The sequence below is a fragment of the Drosophila elegans genome, unplaced genomic scaffold (genome assembly GCF_018152505.1).
Source record: "Drosophila elegans isolate 14027-0461.03 unplaced genomic scaffold, ASM1815250v1 contig_119, whole genome shotgun sequence".
Classification (NCBI taxonomy): Eukaryota; Metazoa; Arthropoda; class Insecta; order Diptera; family Drosophilidae; genus Drosophila; species Drosophila elegans.
The window spans coordinates 240,490-254,498 of record NW_024545483.1 but is presented as its reverse complement, the minus strand read 5'-3'; the positions used below and the strand labels follow the sequence as shown (position 1 = coordinate 254,498).

At 36.3% G+C, this 14,009-nt stretch overlaps 1 long non-coding RNA gene across 2 annotated transcripts in view; it reads right to left on the bottom strand.

Annotated features, from left to right (window-relative positions):
* The window catches only part of LOC108141576, a 35,034-nt gene extending 21,661 nt beyond the window's left edge, over positions 1-13,373 (bottom strand). The window contains exons 1-2 of one of the 2 annotated variants that reach the window (XR_005977227.1): positions 13,148-13,373; positions 11,605-11,902 (exon numbers count right to left, since the gene is read on the bottom strand). This is a non-coding gene — a long non-coding RNA (uncharacterized LOC108141576). The remainder of the gene's footprint in view (positions 1-11,604; positions 11,903-13,147) is intronic. The other variant, XR_005977222.1, reaches the window with a different exon arrangement.
* Between the last annotated feature and the right edge of the window lie 636 nt (positions 13,374-14,009).

The window sequence follows — 14,009 nt, the reverse complement described above, 5'->3', positions numbered from 1 at the left end:
AATCACCGTGGAGAGAGGGAAGATTGTTGCTTAATAAATGTATACGGTGCAAGGATATGCTATATTAGTTGCAATGTATGTACGTCGGAGGGGAGTTTCCCGTTATATAAAGTTCCGTTTCAATTCAACCCGGCAACCCCATTTTCAGAAGGTAAAAAGCGGTTATTGTGTACCGGCACAAGAAAACAAAAGGTGGAAAGTGTTTGCGACCCTATATATTGGTTTTATTTTTGTTTTGCATCGCATGTAGTATTCTGTTGTTGTTTTGTTTACTTTTTTATTGTAAAAAACTATCAAAATAATTACTCTACGTAATGAGAGTATTTTCTTTACTTGTAAATTTATAATACCCACCTGGTTCTGACTAGACACTAACAAAGTTAAGACATTAATTTACATAAAATTCTGTAGAAATTTTTAAATAATTGTAGCTTATATATTACCAGAGGTACGTATTGTCTTAGTAGATATGCTCTTCAATAACTAAAATTTATGCTGCGCGGCACTTATATAATATTCTTGGTCACTGCTAGGCCATAAATATTTTTTGTTTAAGGAACGTCTTATAATAATAATTGGACGCAATAGTAGTCGCGGAATTATAAAACCCACCTCAGAAGCAATCGTGGAGCCACTTATATATTTACTTCTTTCGTTTCAAGAAAATCAAATTGTTCCATTGTCTGGAGGAACCGATCACAGTTGCAGGCCAGTTTCGAGGCTGAGAAAGATCTCTGACCAGCCAGTCGGCAAGGTCAAACATGCCTTAATTATTGATACACATCAAACACTGTGATGGTTTAATAAAATAGCGGGAAAGAAAAATACGAAAAATCTAATGGATATCAAGTTTTGGTAAACGAATAATTAAGTATACAAAAATATTGTTTAAGAATTTTCTCAAATCTTAGTTTTCAGTTGTATATTTTATTAATTTGAGCTTAAGCTTGGAACGCTGTAAAGCAGACATATTACTTTAAAGCAATCGCATAGCACAGATATTAGGTCACTGAGCAAAAAAGTAGCCCTTAATTTTGTATGGCTTCAAAAAAAATTTGAAGAAAAGTCATCGATTTTCGTCAGTTTGTTCAAACCGTCAGAAGTTAATAATTTATTTTAAATATTAAAACATTTACAAAGCCCTTTTATAGCAAAATTATAACTAGTTAACCGATAAACTAAAACACATTTTTCAACAAAATTATATACAACTTTTAATTTATGTTAGTTGAACAATAATTGAAGGAAACATTTTCATCATATCAAATGAAATATATTGTAACGTAACTCAATTAAATTTTACAACATTTAGATTACTCTACATCTTTCCGTATTTCATCATCAGACTAATTTCCGTTTTCGAATCCATCTTACGTCTGGGAATAACATTCATATTTTGCCACTTCTTTGCGTTTGTTCTTCGGGGCGCCGCTATGCAGTCCAACAATTCCTTTAATCGGGTTTATTTCTGAGTTCGTTATGGTAATGAAAATTGGACAATAAGTGGCAGAACGGTCGAGTACAAAACCGAAGCTTCCTGGCCGCCAAAGTCTTGTTAAAGAAACAACCACTCCGAAAACACCGCTGACGGTAGAAAATTCAATTTGGTGCCAGCAGCGGGAGCAGCAGAAAAAGGCCCTACCAAAAGGCCAAAAAACACTGCCGAAGCGAGTGCAATAAATTGTTACATTCGCGGCACGACGCGCACCTGACACATAAGCTCCGACTTGTCGTCTTTATCTGCCTGGCCGAAGCCCCGAAAGAGACCTGGAGATCGACCTGGAGTTCGAGATACACAAGTCTGTACTCCCGACCCGAACGCAAACCCAAACCCAAACCCGAACCCGGACCCTCCGATTGCGATCTGGCCAAAACTGTTGCCAAGTCAGTCGATCGAGCAATTCGACCGGGAGATTGAACATCTGGTGGCTTGCTGTGAGGTAGCGGAGGCGGCGACCTATTGGATCACAGTGGGCCTTATTTTCGATCGCAGGCCCATTTCGATTTCCAACGGGCTTACTGCAAAGCTTTCGATGGTCTAGTTTGTGCAGATTTGGATCCATTTATTTGTACAGGGGGCGGTTGGTTCTTGAAGTATAGAAGTACTCGACCTTGACTTTGTCAGCTTGAATGACATCTCCAATGTTTCAAATATTTAGTAATGTGTTTACGGCTTACGATATGATTAAGTTTACGGGTGAAGAATGGACAGATGAGCGCTTGGTGGCAGTTCAAAAGATCAAATTTTTGAATGGTTTCGGTGGTTACGTCAATAAGCAGAATTGCCGCATTTGGGGCTCCGAAAACCCGTACGTCGGTCTTTGAAAATCGAATAGTCTGGCGAAAAGGCGATGTCAACTGGTCCACTCGCAGCTGCGATTTGACCCCGATGGACCAGTTTTTGTGCGGTCTTGTCAAGGATAAGTACTATGCTAACCATCCAGAGACGATATACGACCTAAAGCTAGAGATTGAAGATGCCATTAAGGCCATTTAAGACCATACTATCAAAAATTTGCTGACAAATTGGGTCGATCGGATGACCTACCGCAAAGTCTCCCGGGGCAACCATATGAATGAAGTGGGCTTTCACAAATAAACTGCAATGTTGGGGCTAGTCAATAAAACAAGTTTTGAAAAATATCCACCCATTTTGGTCTTTGTAAAACGCATATTTTTTTTTTTTTTTTGATCATCTTGTATTTACACTGAGTTTTTATGCAATCCTCATATTCAGAGCATTTCGAGATATTTTTATACCCTACAGAGCGTATTATAACTTCAGTATGAAGTTTGAAGCGCAGTGAAGGAGACCTTTACGACCCTATAAAATATACATACTCTTGAGTCAATCTAGCCATCCGTCCGACTGTCCTTTACTACGCAATCTAGTCTCTTAGTTTTTAAGCATAAAACTTTCCCTAAATATTATATAAGTCGGAACGAGAATGATCGGACTATATCATATAGCTCCCACAGGAACAATCGGGAAAAAAAATGAAAATGAAAATATAACTTTGCAGATGGTATTATAATTTCAATCAGAAGTTTGCATCGCAGTGAAGGAGACATTTCCGACATAAAATAAAGTATATATATTCTTGATCAGCATCACTAGAAGAGTCGATTTAGCCATTTCCGTATGTCCGTCCGCCTGTCCGTTCGTTTCTACGCAACTAGTCTCTCTGTTTTAAGGCTATCTGCATGAAACTTTCCCAAAAGTTGTCTTTATATTCCAGTACATAAGTCGGAACGAGCCGGATCGAGCAACTATAGCTATAGCTCTCACAGGAACAATCGAGAAAAAAATTAAAGCAAGAAAGGACGCAAACTTCGGCAGGCCAAAGTTCATAATCCCTTGCAGCTATTACAAAAAGTAAACTTTAAAATTATGATTTTCTTGCGTATATGTGTATGATATGATATATATATGATATCGTTTTCCGATTTTAATAAAATTAAAAGTGGTATTCTGAACTGTAAAATTATAATTAAGTCAAAAAGAATTCAAAACAAATTATTTTTTTATAATTACGGCTTAATCATACTGCTTTTATGGGAACAATTGGAATATTTAATACATTAATTTTTCTTAAATTCCTTGGACATAGTTCTGGTTTAATAATTTAATGTAAAAAAAAAATAAAATAATTCCAAATTAAGATGTTTTAAAGAACATTTAATTCTTGCAATATCTGCAAGGGTATAAAAACTTCTGCTTGGCGAAGTTTCCTCCCTTTCTAGTTTTTATTTTAAAAATTTGAAAGAGATAATTTAAAGATTTTTCTATCTTTGGAGCCAATTACCATTTGCACCGAAGAAACAGTTATGTTTTATGTTTTGTGATTAATAAATATCACTGCCCAATTACATAAATAGTTCTACATGTAATACCTTTTTTTTCTTGTTTAATCAGCTACTTCAACCATCCAAATACCATAAAAATCATGGCTTGAATGTTATTTCTTATTATAAGTGTTGACAAAATTGGTCCAACTTTAAATAGCAATAAGCTGAATCCGCACCACTGTGCGGCTGCGGTGGCTGCTTTGCAATTATACGCTATGGCTGGCGGGGGTGGTGGGATGGCCAGCGGATTCGGCGGATTATACGATCCGGCGCTGGGCAGCAACAATTACGATGACGAGGTCGGTCTGGGATGTGGATGAGAATGAGAATGAGGATGTCGATGTAGATGTAGATGTGGATGTGGATGTGGATGTGAGAACAATGTCCCATGTCCTCCATTGCATCTGCACATTCGTGTCTTTTGCTGTTGCCGCTGCCGTTGCCCTTGCAATCTTATTTTATGCCACCGCAGGCAAGGGACCATGGAGTCATACTTCGTGTGTTCAGAGGAGGGGGAGCGAACAAAATTATTACTGTCCTGGAGAGTGAAGGAGTGACTGAGATCGCCGGATCTATATCTGCCCCACTTCCTATTTGACCGGGCTTTTCTTCTCATTTTAAGCCTACTCTTCTCTGGCAAAATATTTTTTTTGACTTACCTGCTAATCTATACTTTTGAATAAAAGTTTTCCTTCAGAAAAGCAAAATTATAAACGTGTACTCTTGATTAAATAATTAGGCCTTCACACGTTTTGGAAAGTAATTTTATTTTCGAAATATCTTCATGGGAGATTAAAAGTAAATATTCTGCAACAGCAAATATTCTTGTAGGTAGCAGGATCCATAAAATAAACTTCCGTTAAAGAGATTACTATTTAGATAACTTCTTTTGGCACATCCTTGAACTAAAACTTATAAATGTGAAAATCTTTAGTTTTTTAAAAGTGTGCTGATAAAAAATATGAATTTTTGCGTTCTTTGAGCAGCTAGATGAAAAACATAATTACTTTTGCTCAAAGCATTTTCCAAGCTTAGGTAAAAGTATTTTGTTACGTAATTTGCATCTTTAGCAAGTTCTTATTCTATACATAAAGCCATTTCAACACGTTTAGCAAGTTCTTTTTCTACACAGCAAACAATTTCAGCATGTTTAGCAAGTTTTTTTCTACTCAGAATTCAATTTAAAAGTAAATTGAACCGACTATCGTTGGTGGGAATTACTGTCGGCAACAATAACAGTTTCCTTCAGCTTACTAGTAATGTTTTAAGTCTAACGAAACTTTTTATGGAAAACGTAATAAAATAATAGGTCAAATTTACCAATTACCCAACATTAAAAAAATTTGGTTGTTTTTGTTTATTTTGGTTTTATTTATTTGGTTTATTTTGCCTTGCCTTAAGAGATTTAAAAATCCTTTAAAAACGATTGAAGTGTTTTTTGTCTGCGTTTATATCTTTGAAAATATGATACCACTTTATGCGGAATATTTATACCTAAGTTTTGGGTGGTTTTAAGGGACAAGGATATTAAAACGGCATGAAAGGCATAGACCAGCAAGCAAATTGCCATTAAGAGGCCTGTTCAGTCTCCAGACGACAATCTTTGGACAATTGGTTATTTTTGGGTCTAAACGGTCTTGTAAAGCCATTTAAAAATCCTTTAAAAACAATTGAAGTGTTTTTTCTTCCTAATTACTTAGCTATTATATCATGTAAATTTGGTATTTAACATTTTTATACCCTTGCAGAGGGTATTATAATTTCAGTCAGAAGTTTGCAACGCAGTGAAGAAGACATTTCCGAGCCTATAAAGTATATATATTATTCATCAGTATCACTAGGAGAGTCGATCTAGCCGTGTCCGTCTGTCCGTATGTCAGTCTGTCCGCCCGTTTCTACGCAAACTAGTCTCTCAGTTTTAAAGCTATCTGCATTAAACTTTCCTAAAAGTTGTCTGTCTGTTGCAGGTAGTATATAAGTCGGAACGAGCCGGATCGGACAACTATAACATATAGCTCCCATAGGAACAATCGGAAAAATAAAGGAAAAAAATTATTAATTTGCTGTTTCTTAATTTTTTCTTTAGTTCTTCGACATATAGTAATGGTTAAGTAGTTCAGAATTACGGTTTAAATTTCATCAAAATTGGACGACTATATCATATAGCTCCTATAGAAACAATAATATATAAAAACATTTTGTTTAAAAATGAAACTTTTCTATTATTTTTTAAATTCTTTTAGACTTTGTAATAATTTGATAGTTTAGAATAACGCTTTTAATTTTATTAAAATCGGATAACGATATTATATATCTGCCATAGGAATTACCGATTAATTAAGCTGCAAATCATCATTGCTTCAAAGTTTTTAAACATATTCGCCAGTAAATCATAATTTTAATGTTTTCAAGAATATTTCATTTTTGCAATAGCTGCAAGGGTATATGAACTTCGGCTTGCCGAAGTTTGCTTCCTTTCTTGTTTAGTTAAAAATAATACTGAACAACGGATGTCAGTATCTAGTAGTGGTAAAAATATTAATGGTCACAAAAGTATCAAATTAACCATACAACAAAAGAGATCTTATGAAATCCGGGTTATTTAGTTGCAGTGTAGACAAGTGTCAGGCCGTCTTCAACACTGTTTACCTTGCGATTTCGGATTGGTCTTTTGGAGTTGGAGGCACTGAGGCATTGGCCTCAGCCTCAACTGGCGCCCATTGTCGACGCCTGAGCGACAATCTTTGCCGTTAGCCAAGCATGGTCAGAGGTGATGGGAAGGGGAAAGTCGGGGTGCTCAATGCAGTTCCAGCCTTCCATTCGCTTTTAGTCTCGTTACCATTCCACTCAGAAAAAAATGATGCTTTAAGCGCCTTTAAGTTGGGAAAATTGATTTTCGTATTAAGGAAAATATAAGTTTTAAAACTGCTCACTGAAATAAGAATCCCCCCGAAAATCCACTTCCACTTAAACATTAAGTTTTTCTTAATATGTTTAAATGTGAGGTGCAAGCCAATTTTGTAACTAAACCAAACGATTTAATTTAGAAAAAATCCGTAAGTCCAAAAAAACAAAAATCACATGTATACAAAAATGCGCATCCTTTACAAGTTTGTCTGCCATGCTATGATTATAAGAATTTACAGTTATAAAATTTGTATTTTCATAAATAGTAGAGAGTTCAAAATAATTACTTTTGATAGAAGAAGAATTGTTTTATATTTAGTGAGTAATTTGATTTTATAATAAAAAATGACCGAAGATAAAATGGTCCATTGTACGCGAATGTTTGTACTCGATTGCGATTGCAGTAAAAAGATGCGAAATTTAGGGCTCAGTGACTATAGACTTAGGTGGGGGCCGCGTTGTAAATAAAGCTGGAAAATTCAACTGCCGTTCTATTGCTAATTATAAGCATGGTGTAAATTTACAATGCTTGTGTTTACAGCTCACGAACTACCGATTATATGACTATATAGTTATGGCCTCCGCTGTGACTTGGCACTCGCGCCCACACACAAGCCCGCAAACATGTATATAAATGAACATACCTATAAATATGTTTACCATTTAACGTATACCCATATATATTTGACAAAGGTTGAGACAAACAAGAAGACAAAAGGCAAATGTTGGAACTGTTGTCAGGTATATTCCCACTCACACAGGCACGGTTAAACTCATTTTCATTCTCTTGCTACCGTTCTGAAGCTCTTGTGTCTTCATTTGTCATTACCAAATGAAGAACTCAGATATTTCCACATTTCATTTATTGTTCATCACTTCTGCGAATAGGAAATCAATGTTTAGGCAAAACCTCCACCAAATACAAACACACACGGGAGCGAGCACACATACAAAAATATGCGCGGAACCGACCTTGAGATTTAATAAAAAGAGAATTAATAAAACGAAAATGACCTGTTTAATTCATGAGAAAATCCAGATGGAAGATATGGCTGGGAAAAATGGGGAGTGTTCGTTTCAGGGAAACTCAAGGCTGAACGAAAGAGCTTCGAAAAGGCACTAAGGAAATGTGCGTTCTAGGCTTATAACGGGACTTATAAGGGTATTCCAGGTTAACACAGTAAAAAAAAAAAATATTTTGCAATGCCTTTGCGAATATGTGGCCATTAATTTTCGATATCCAATGTAGTTTCTGACATATATGAGTTCGGTCTATCTCCACTAATATGCAAATCTTTAAACGCTATTTCCTAAACAATATTTTGAGCCATGAACTAATTCCATGGATCGTTTAGAACATGTATTTCCACGTCGACTAGTCTATGGAAAATAAGCAGCGAACAAACGGTACGTGCACGAAAACTTCATAAAATGTTTCCAAGCTAACTTATAATGTCAAAGAGATTTTTCGACCAGACTAAAAAAACATCAATTGGCAAACAACACTTTATGAGCACGGAAGAATTGCTCGACCTTAAAGTGTTTAACTCTTTTGACCATGTGTATAATGTGTATTATAAAATATTTTTTTTTATTGTTTACACAATTGCGGCAAAAGAAATAGAACCATTGTAAGGAAAATTATTTTTAGTGCTATAAAATGTTCAGTATTATTTGTTTTTCTTTTCAAATTTTCTTACTAAAGTAATGCATTACTGCGACAATACCAACAGTTTTTACAATATGAAAATATTTATCAAACATGTTGCAAAATGGAACCGCACAAAATATGATACCATTAATAGTTATTGTATAAAAGCAGAAACCCTTCAAAACTTTTTGCTTTTTTTTCGTCCATTGAAAATACTAGTATTGAATTAAGTTGCTTAAATACCAGAAAAAAAATATTTGCCTATAGGTCATGCAACTCACAGTAAATTCAAACATTTGAACATTTGAATGTTACATTGTTTTCAAAGTATAAACGTACTTAAAATAAACTAAAAAAAACGATGATAATGTATTTATTAACATATTTAATGGGTTCATCCAACTGGAAAATTGTAGATTTCAATTTTTTAATTTAAGCCCCAATTTTTTCATACTTAAAAATAAAAATTAAAGTCTTACACACTTTGATTTAAACGCAACAATCCTCGGGGCTAAATCAGTACCGAAAATATTTAATTCAAAATGAAAATAGAGTAATTATATTAACCATGACTTTTCTTTGGGTGTAATTGAAAAATTTTAGGACAACGCCTGTACTTTATACGACCAACTAATGCAAAATATAACACCTCATTTAAATCTAACACGATAAAGATAGGGTTTTTTTACTTTAGAGTAGGTCCATTATCTTGGAGTAAGTTGATAAAGAATCAAATGTCTGTGTTGATATCTTTGAAAATAGGATACCACTTTATGCGGAGGTTTTAAGGGTCAATGATATAAAAAAAAACAACATGAAAGGCAGAGTGGCATAAAGCGGCCTGTTCAGTCTCCAGACGACAATCTCTGGCAAATGTAAAAAAAAGTTGTTTATGTTGTCATACGAATAAAAAGGATTTTTGCGCTTTTGTGCAAGAGAAGAGAAATACAAGAATATCCTAAAATAATAGTGGTAAAGTTTGGTGACATCAAAGCCGACTCATTTTTTTATTCTTGTTGCAACCAAAGCAATAATTTTTTAGCACTTAAAATTTTGTATGGCCTTATATTTTGAAAGCATTTCATTTTTTTTAGTGTTTTTTTTATTAAAATTGTTATGTTTGTTGCAGCACCAAATCGACCGTATATCCATTTCATTTAAATTGTTTTTCTTTGATGTGTTTTGCGCATACAAACTATTTCCTTTAACTACTTATTAAATATTTAGACATTTATTTAAACAATTGTTGTAAACCAAATATTTTAGAAAAGTCACTTTCATATAACGGTGTAATTTTTGTTGTAGCATTTGTTGTAACAAGTAGCATTTGACCAAAAATATCAAAATTTTTCATTGAACTCTAGCGAAGAAAGGGCTAAGGAGATAGGTCAACATTATGACAAACACTGATCCCGATAAGCCGGTTTAGCAGCAACAACAAATTAAACAACATACGTAAATAGACTCATTAGCGGCACATGATATTGAAAAGTTGACATGAAACGCGGAGCCAGTTGCATGTGTATGATCGTAATACTGCCGATAGTGTAAGTTGTTTAATGACTTCATCTCAACATCTGCATTTTGTTACTTCCAAGCAAACCCGACAGCCTCGTATTGATGATAAAATAGTTTTATTTTTAATCAAAAGCTTGTTGCCTTTACCATAGCAAGTTGGACATTTAGAACATATATAAAAAAGCACTACGACAATATAAAGAAAAAATTTAAACAGATCTAACCAAGCGTCAAAAGTACCTAAAACTCGTTGCAATGACATTGAGAATACGGCTCGATAAATTCAACAAATTGGCGAGGAAAAACAACCACAACAACAGACGCCAAAATTATCCGGGAAAGCTACATTATACTATTATGTTTCAACACTTCGGTGACTTTCCCATTTTTTTTCTTTTAATAACCCAAAAATTACAAATCCTCAAAGATTTTAGTATGTATCACGAAAATGAATTTCCTAAATGAACCAATGTTCAAATATAAATATAAATGTGAACTTTTTCGCTAAATCAGCGATCAACAGAACAAACTACAAAACAAGCCCGTACCATACATAATTTACTATATCACAGTACACCCAGAAAAAAGTAGTACGAATAATTTTAGTACGGACGTACTTATAAATAATACACAGAGAAAACGATATTTTTCGCTATAACCCTGCTTAAAGTGTTTGTAAATTAATTATTAATTACAGTAAACTCTGTTAATTTAACAAAAAAACAAAAACTATTGATTTAAAACAAGACCATTTCGTTATTATAATGATTGGACTAGGGTGTAAGTGTTTTGAAACATCAAACATAGGTAATCTATTCTATTATCCAGCGCTCAGATCCCAGACTAAGATTTTATGTTTTTTTTGCAAATGTTCTTCTTTTATTTAAATTTATATGTGGTTGACCTCAAAAGTATAGCTGATAAAAGCTATTTGATTGCAAACAAATTGCTTTGGATTCTTACAGGCTTAGTAAATAGAAACCGGCTAATGGGTCTTCGAATCCAAAGGCCTCGGTTCGAATCCCGGTTGGGTCGACTTGCAACAAACAAAATAAGTTTGGTTTTCTGTTTCCTTTCCTTATCAGAGTTTATCATGTTCCATGTCAATCTTATTTCTTATGGAATCAAAGAGAAAAGAAAAAAAAGAGAAAGAGACAAATGTTTTTTTTTTTAACCTAAAATAAGAATCTTTTATACTTGCATAAAGAATTTTCGTAGTCAAACCAATATCTTTCGCACTTCAAGCACTTTTAGATACTTGGGACTGATGATGTTCATTCTCAAATGTAGAACTTCGGGATTGAAAAATTCGTACTTGAATATTGCCTTTCGTACTTGAATCAAAAAAAATCGAATTTACCCTACTTTTGACACCGTTCGTACTTGATTTGACACCGAAACTCTGGATGTTTTTCTTTGAGTGTAGTTATAGGTTAGTTATATAAATTCTAACCCCACTAGATAATTATCATAGATGTGAGATAAGACAAGGTAAATATTTAATACCAAATTTAATGCTTAGAATCCCATAGATGCACTCGAACTTTTAATTCTCTAAATGTGTAAATCGCTCTTGTTTAATTCATAATGGAGTGTGTAGTCAATTCTTAAAATAAAACTTACATTTTTCTTATTAGTTAGTTTTAATTGGCGAAATGGATTTTCATAGTTAAGCTCACCTGAATTGATGTTGGTGTGCGTTGGTGCGTTGCTGCAGTTTTGTGGTTGTAGTTGTAGATGCTGTTTTAGTTGCTCTTTCTCACACACACACACACAGATGCACACACGCACACATGCAACCCGAAGTGCGTGTGCACGAGATTTCTTTGTTGTTCTCGATATTCTCGATATTCTCTTTAGTTCTTTTTGTTTAGTGTTGGGTTTTGGTTTTTTGTTCTTTTATTTTTATTGGAATACGTCTTCGGTTTCTTCCTCTTTTTCGCTGCTGCTGTTCATATTGATCAACTTATAACTCGGCTAAAAATATATGGACAGTAGGCATGTTATTGATAGGTCCCGGCACTGAGTTCGATTTGGTTTTAGTTTTGGTTTCGGAATCATTGCGAGGCTTAAAAGCCCCTGATTCTGTGACCATTTTCGGGGTCCGACCTCGAGTCCTTCTGCCCCTCTCTTTCTTCCGTGCGAAGAGGACAAGCGACAGGCGGAGGTCGCTGTGCCGCCGCTTTTGAGAACGGTTATAAAATCGCGCGACAACGACACGAAATTGGCGCTGCTTTTAGCCGCTGTCGCCGCCGCCTTTGCTGCTTTTTGGTGCTTTTGCGCCCCGATGTCGCCATTTTTCGCTGGCCAAAACTTTTATGCACTTTGCACTCGCCCTCGCTCCTTCGCACTCGCACGTGCCCCTACATATGCAGTTGGTGCGCTCCCTTTCTCGCACGCCTTGCGACACAAACAAGCAGTATACACTCAGCCACACACACACTGACACCCACACATACACTGACGACACACAATCAAAAACCCATTCGGCTACTCGCCCACGCCCCCTTTGCCCACTCTCTCGTTCTAATAAAATCCCCCCCTCCCCGGCCGCAACGATTGCCTTTCGACCAATGACACTCGACGACAATATTAGCGAGCACACACACAGGCAAACGGACACACTGGCACGCACTCGCACACAAACACGCACACATGTACCCAAAAAACGAGTAACAAAAAACGAATGACGACGTCGTCGTCGACTGCGGCGTCGGCAGAGCAGTCGGCAGATGCGGGGAAACAAAAAAGGGAAAACAGGAAAAAAAATAAAGAGAGCGGGGCGCTATGTAATCCAATCCAAGAAGTGGGCGTGGGTGGGGTGGTTAAAAAACGAACGCACCGTGCAAAACCAAGGAAGCCAATCCAAAAGACGCAACGACAAGCGACAAAACGACAAGCGACAAACGACGACGGCGACACTTTGCAGCGAGTGCGAGCGGGACGGCGAGACTCGGGGATCGGAATGCAGAAACGAGAGGATAAAAAAACTGAATAAACGGCAGGCACACGAAGCAGGACATTCGCTGGTATCCTGACCATGCGCCCCCATCCCATCCCCTCCGACTGTTTTCTCACGCCCACACAATGTCCTGCGAGGGGCGGAGCACTTTACCAATACTTTTGCACGCGAATCCTTGTATTTTCGTTCTTTTTTGGTTTAGCACAGGAGAAACAGTAACAACAATAAAAAAAAATACAAAACTCAAAACATAAACTAACGCTTTTAGCGACGGCAAAACAAACGCATCGCAAAAGGTGTGGTTTTACTTTTGTTGTTGTGGTTGGAGTTGTTGTTGTCGTCGATGTCGTTGTTGTTGGTTGTATAAACAAAACTTGACCGCTGGCTATTCCGATCCGATTCTTTTGCTTTTTGCTTTTTCCGATTACCGATTCGATTTCGGTGTGCGGTGCGATGCGATGCGGCAGCGGCAAGTCGACTTCACTGTTTGAAATCACGTCGCCGTCGATTTTGCTGCTTTTGCCGCTTGGCGCTCCGCTCGCAAGAAAAAAAAAGAAAAAACATCTGGGAGCCAAACAAAGCACTCACACAAACGAAGCGCCTCTATTTACATGCGATATTCTCTGGACACTCGCATACACACACACACCGGCACTCGCCGCGCACCCCATTCACAAACACACACTCGCACCCGCTGGCTGTCCATTCGCTGTGTACTGCCGGCTCTCTCGCACTTGCACAAAGTGCTCAAGTTGAGAGCCAAAGCAAGCAGTGGATAAGCAGTGCATGAGTCTTAAGAGAGGCATTAACCGAAAAGAGCGACCCCCGCCGCTCTCTTTACCCAAAAAGAGAGTCCTTGGTCGATAGCTCTACATTATTTTGTTCCTTATCAGTTCGTTTTGTGGTTTATCATTATTTATCATTACAAATTATTTATTGAAAGAAATTTGTCGAATAATGTTAACTTCCAGTCCCATAAGCCTCTCGATCCTCATGACTAAAAAAAAAGTAAAAAAATTAAAATTTTTTTTTGGTATAAATCTTAATTAATTTAAAGTTTGGAAGGAGAAAATGTGATTTTAAATTGGAAATATTTAAGACAAAATGTATTTTGCTCAAGAC